The sequence below is a fragment of the Cynocephalus volans genome, chromosome 1 (assembly GCF_027409185.1).
Source record: "Cynocephalus volans isolate mCynVol1 chromosome 1, mCynVol1.pri, whole genome shotgun sequence".
Classification (NCBI taxonomy): domain Eukaryota; kingdom Metazoa; phylum Chordata; class Mammalia; order Dermoptera; family Cynocephalidae; genus Cynocephalus; species Cynocephalus volans.
This window is the reverse complement of record NC_084460.1, coordinates 218,227,098-218,233,359: the sequence shown is the minus strand read 5'-3', so window position 1 is coordinate 218,233,359 and position 6,262 is coordinate 218,227,098. Positions and strand designations below refer to the sequence as shown.

At 33.9% G+C, this 6,262-nt stretch overlaps 1 long non-coding RNA gene across 1 annotated transcript in view; it reads right to left on the bottom strand.

Annotated features, from left to right (window-relative positions):
• Positions 1-1,162: 1,162 nt before the first annotated feature.
• The window catches only part of LOC134390050 (uncharacterized), a 189,696-nt gene continuing 184,596 nt past the window's right edge, over positions 1,163-6,262 (bottom strand). The window contains exon 3 of the long non-coding RNA XR_010024848.1: positions 1,163-1,303. This is a non-coding gene — a long non-coding RNA (uncharacterized LOC134390050). The remainder of the gene's footprint in view (positions 1,304-6,262) is intronic.

The following is a 6,262-nucleotide window of genomic DNA, read 5'->3' as shown; positions in this document are numbered from 1 at the left end:
CTCAGTGACTGCATAATAATACTATTGTTATAACTGTGAAGCTAGAGCAACACAGCTGCTTTTTCTTTGGTGATCAGAATTTGCTGTCCAAAAAGTTGCAGAATAAATTGAATGTAATTAGATTAAATTTTCCCTAACAGAAAAGCAAAAATTAATTTTGACTATAGTTACTGAAAGGAAACTCAGAAGTTCTACACTGGCATTTTAAAACATTTACGATCTCCTTTACTTACAGAAAGCATTCCTCTTATGTACAACTTACAAAACAGACACATTTGCTGGATGACCTTAGGCTGATGAGTTAAATTAAGACTAAATAAAAAATTCTGAGCATATCTACAGTTTCTTTGTATAAAATCCTTTGAAAAATTCAATTTTACGGCATTCTACTTACATTTTTAAAAGTTTACTTTTATTTCACTTTATTTTCATTTACTTAAGTCTTTATTTTTCATGAATATAAAGAAGACAGATTCCATATAACTTTTTTCTTTTAAATATAGTCAGTTTCTTTTCAAGCAAACTTTCCCTTTAGTGGGTAATATAATTAATTTCAGTTTTGAAGGCGGCACTGTGGTACACAATCCTTGCCTAACTGCTTTCCAGGAGCAATAGGAGCTGCCATGAAATTAACTAAAACTTCAATGAAATCTTTTGATGCAGGATTCTCACAAAATATAAAGTGAGGGAAATAAAGATTTCCAAATGTTTTGGAGCATTTTAGAATAGTCGTTAAAGATAAGGATGAAAAAAACGCTGGAATTACTTAAAAAAAAAAAATCATAAGGCACAAATAATTCTAAAATAAATAGAAAATAATTCTAATTTCCAAATCTGTTTAGTATATCCAGTTATATGACATATGTGTCTAAGACAGATATAAATAGCCCTGTTTTCAAATATGGGCATTTAATTTCTATTATTTAAATCCTTAGTTTTTTATTTAGAAACTTGAAAAGCATCTTAATGTAATTTCTGACATGCAACAGTGCTAAAAAGAAAAAGAAATAGAAAAGAAAGAAAAAAATAGCTCTGCTTATATAAATTTCTATATTAAAGAGCCCATTTTATTTTTTCATTAAAACCCAAGATTATTCTACTTGGTTCCACATAGTTAATAACAAAAAACTCATAACACAAATATTTCATTGCTTGCCTCCAAAAAATTGCTGACATCCTTTGTGGCCATCTGCCAGGTGGTCACTCCTCTGTGTTTGATGGAATTAGAGAAATATCTGAATTCTATGGATTGATGAAGGAAAATATTCTGTGCTCTTGTTTTCTAGTATTTATTTGCTTGGTCCTGTTAAAAAGGAAACAAAGGCAAACTTATCAATTTTGAACAGATAGCCAGTTATTCCATCTTTTTTAAGATTCATATTTAAGGAAAATTTGAGATTTTTACAAGATCTCATTTAGAATCACAGAAATTTAGAGTCTAACACAAAGGACTTGCTAAATTTATGACTGAAGATCAAAAATGAGCTATATAAACCAGTTGACTCAATCCGTATATTTTACACTATAGGAAACCGGAATCTAGAAGTTAAATAACTCAACCAATGTTATAGCCAGTTAATGGCATCAGCCAGCATGAGGAATCAGTTCTTATTACTCCAAGTTCAGGCCTCTTTTCTCTAACTGTCCCTCAGCAGGTAGAATAGAAGCAGCTTTGAGAAGAGGGAGGGAGACTGGAAACAGCATTATCATGACCATGCTAATTTCTCAAATGCCTAATGCTTCCAGAAATATCTAGAATGAGAAACAATGAACATGATAACATAATAATATTTCGTTTACTAATTCATAGCTTAACACCTGCTCAGTGGATATCTAAGAGATTATTTTCATTAAAATATAATTAAGATATTATTTTATTTAAAAGTATCTATATGACCAGTCGCCATTGAATTTCTGAATTTTATCTAGTCATGATCATTTATTTTTCCCAGTCCTTGCTACTGCAACAATCTCTTATCCACATAGCCAAAGGGTGATATTTTTATTATCCACAGAGCAACAGAGTGATATTTTTATAAAGAAAATTGGATTTAAGACATTCCCTTGTTCAAAATCCCCAAACATGATAAAATCCAGAGGCCTTTTCCTAGATGATGGGGCTCCTGTTACTTCTCTGAGAGCCTATACGATCACTCTTCTCCCTGCTTGGTATTCTATAGCATCAGCGGTTTTCATGTTCTTCCTCAAACATGCAACTACACTCTTGGGTTTAGGTCTTGACCTTGGTCTTCACTCAGATTGGAATATTTCCCCAGAGAGCCACGTGTCTGTTCCCAGTGTATGAAGTACTCTTTTTCTTTGAGAGCTCCATGGAATGCTTCTGGAATCTGCTCAAATGTCACCTTACAGAGAGGCTTCTCTTATCACTCTAGCTAAATAACCTCTGCCTGCAACCTTCATTCTCCTCCCCATTGACCGTCATGCTCTATATCCATACCTGTTTCATTTCCACTCACAGTATTTATAATTCCTAGATATTATATAGCCCCACAATCCCTTTATGGGCCAGATGAGTTTTGAAATTAAGTATTTGTTGAGGTTTTAAAGGTAATATGGTACATGTGCTGTAATTATGTGACATGTCCCTCCTACCCCACCACCATCCAACAGGTCTGGGACAGCACCCTTTAATAAAATATGTTAATATCCCTGCAGTGAAACATATATTCATTCCAAGTAGGATTTTTTAAGAGAATATAAACAGCCTCATATCAGTTTTACTACTAAATGAGTTAAGATTTTTTATTATTTTATTTTTGATTATACATATTTATAGTTGACTATCCGTATTTGTGTACAGTATGTGATGATCAAATCAATATTATTAGCATGTTCATCATTACAAATTGTAATTGTTCTTTGTGTCTCTAACCCCTTTCCCCCCCCTCCCACCTCTAGTAACTATAGGTCTGTTCTCTCCTTCTGAAAGTTCTACAATTTACTGTGGTCTCTCTCTCTCTTTGCTCCCACTTATGAGTGAGGACATGCAGTATTTCTCTTTCTGTGCCTAGCTTATTTCACTTAACATAATTTTCTCTAAGTTCATCCATGTTTCTGTGAATGGCAGAATTTCATTTTTTATGGCTGAGTAGTATTGTATTGTATACATATATACCACATTTTCCTAATCCAGTTGTCCAACTGATGGACATTTAGGTTGGTTCCATATCTTGGCTATTGTAAATAGAGCTGCGATGAATATGGGAGTGTAGGTATCCCTTCAACATGATGATTTCCATTCCTTTGAGTATATACCCAGTAGTGGGACAGTTGGATCATATGATAGTTCTACCTATAGTTGTTTGGAAACCTTTATACTGCTTTCCATAATAGCTGTACTAATTTACAGTCCCAACAACAGTATAGAAGAGTTTCCTTTTCTCCACATCCTCGCCAGCATTTGTTATTCCCAGTTTTTAGTTGAGGTTTCACCCTGTATGAGTTTGAGCAGAGCTTTTTGACATTAGAATTACAGATAAGGGATTGTGGAACACGTTACATATTAATATGTTAATTCCCTGTCTCTTCTATATAATGTATGATTTGAACACAGAGATTAGTTTTGTTTTGTTTTTGCTCTGTATGCCCATTGCCTAACAGATGACAGTAACTCAATAAATATTAGTAAAGTGGATAAATGAAAGCCTCTGTAAAGACTAGTTTTTTAAAAAAAATACATGTTAAGTAAATCTTACTGCATAGAAACTTCTCAATTGAAGGAATAGTTGAAAAAAATCTTTTAAAAACTTCTGAAAATTATTTCTTCCTTTAAGGTTCACTGAAAGGTGCAAGTATAGAGAAAAATATGATAAACTATTTATATAAAACTTCAGAAAACAACACTTGGGCTGTGTGATACAGTGGTAAAAGTTCTCAGCTACAATTTTTTTTTTTTTTTTTTAAAAAGATGACCGGTAAGGGGATCTTAACCCTTGACTTAGTGTTGTCAGCACCACGCTCTCCCAAGTGAGCGAAATGGCCATCCCTATGTAGGGATCCAAATCTGTGACCTTGGTGTTATCTGCACCACACTCTCCCAAGTGAGGATGGGTCAGCCCTCTCAGCTAGAATTCTAGAGATCCAGGTTTGCTTCCTTGCATTCCCTTTTTCTCTTTAACTACTCACTATTTATCATTCATCTATCCATCCTCCATTCATCTAGTTCTTTCCCTTTACTTTGATATCTCACCATTTTGGCTCAATTTATTATGTGTAAAATGAGAGGGTAGAATTCAATGATCTTTAGAAATTCTATGGTTCCACTAACAGTTAAATAATTGTGGCAATAACCAATCTGACTGTCCAAGAAGTTGGCTGAACAGTCTGAAAGGTATATAAATTTGCTCGTCTATTCTACAATTAAAACAATAGAGACTAGCTTTTCAATTAAATTTAAGCATGTTTGACTCAAATAAAGTGACACATTTGCTATTTTATGTTAGTTATGTCACACTGAATTTCTGTGTTTCCACATTGAGTATGCCTCTAATAACAAATATTTATTGAGCATTTGCTATGTACCAGAAACTATTTTAAGCTTTTACATATGTTAACCTTACAACTCTATTAGATAGGTACTAACATTACCCCCCTGTGGTACATTAGATTATTTCTCTTTTCCCCTACCACATCACCATAGAAAGTGCATACCTACCTCTCTGTGCTTTGACCTTGGACTTGACTACATGACTTCCTTTGGCCAATGGAGTAATAGCAGACATCACACAAGCAGAGCCTTGAAATATACTTGTGTAGTTGGGTCTATCCCCTTTCAACTGTACCTTTCATTCTGAGAAAACAATGCCTTAGGTCCAAGGAATATGAGAGATGTGGTACAGACCTAGTCCCATCCTCCAGCTGGAACCAAGTCTAGATTAGCCCAGCCTGGATCAGACCTATTCTAGCTTATAGACAAATGCCTGAGCAAGAATTAATGCTTATTGTGGTATGCTCATGAGATTTTTTTGGTTATACTGAAGCAGCTTTCTGTCTTTTTATAGATAATGAAAATGAGGGGCAGAGGTTGACTAACACGCACAAACTTTCACAGCTAGTTAAGTGATAGAGCTGGGATATGAAGCCATGCAAGTCTAGCTCAAGGGCCTAAACTCTTAACCCCCATGCCACACTGCCACTACCATTTATTAATATGCCAGTGAGTAATCTGTCACATATTAAAATTCATAATTGTAAGTATAGTCTATATAATTGTCAACAGACAAAGCTGTCTTACAGTTTGGAGTGAAATATTTTATCATGAGAAACTGATAAGTATAAAATAAATGTACTATTTTCTAGAGTCAGATTTATAAGACTACATATTAGATATTTCTTGGGGTGGCTTCCCAGCTTACCCTTATACCAAATAGTTGCCCTTAATGCTGACAGCTCTTCTATATCATCGCACTTTCTGGCCCTGGCTGACCAATTCAGGTGTGTATCTGTGATCCAAGATGGATCAGCCAGGTTTCTCTTCCAGTATTTTCAAATTCAGACCCATGACTGGGAGCTCCCATCAATGGCTCTTTTCTGGAGAAAGATGATGTCCCCAGAGCTACCCTTGTTCTTTTTCTTCTCACTTGTCAACTCCGTAAGATACTCCAGTACCTTCCCAGAAAATGCCCTTTTTTTATCTTGCCAACCACAAGAAATTTAACCAAAACAGGGTAAAAATATCAACTGTTCTTTTTGTTATAATTTAAAACTGGAGAGGAAGGGTTTCTTAAAGAACAGCCCAAATAAAGCTTGCATTTGTTTTATATCCTATCAACATAATTTTGTAATTTGTAATTACAGAGATATGAAAAAAAAAATTTAAAAAGTTAAAAAAAAATTTTAAAAATTAAAAATTAAAATTAAAAGTTAAAAATTCTTCCATATTTAAAAAAACAGGATTCATGGACCCTCAAGGGGTCTGTGGCTAGAACTATATTTCATTATATTGAATAAAGTAAATTTCCTTTGTAATTCTATGTATTTTATTTTATGCATTAAAACATTTTATTCATAAAGAGCTTTCTATAATCGTTTTGATAATGCAAGGCAAAGGAACATACGGGATTATTTGTGTCACTTATTTACTCAGAAACTAGTTATGAGATCCACATATATTTCAGACATTGTTTTGGGTGCTGGGGATATAGCAGGAACAAAACAGTCTCTGCCCTCATTGAGTAATGATCAGAAAGAATATGTGAAATATTGGTAAAAATACTTTTACCTTACCAGTGATTTCATATCT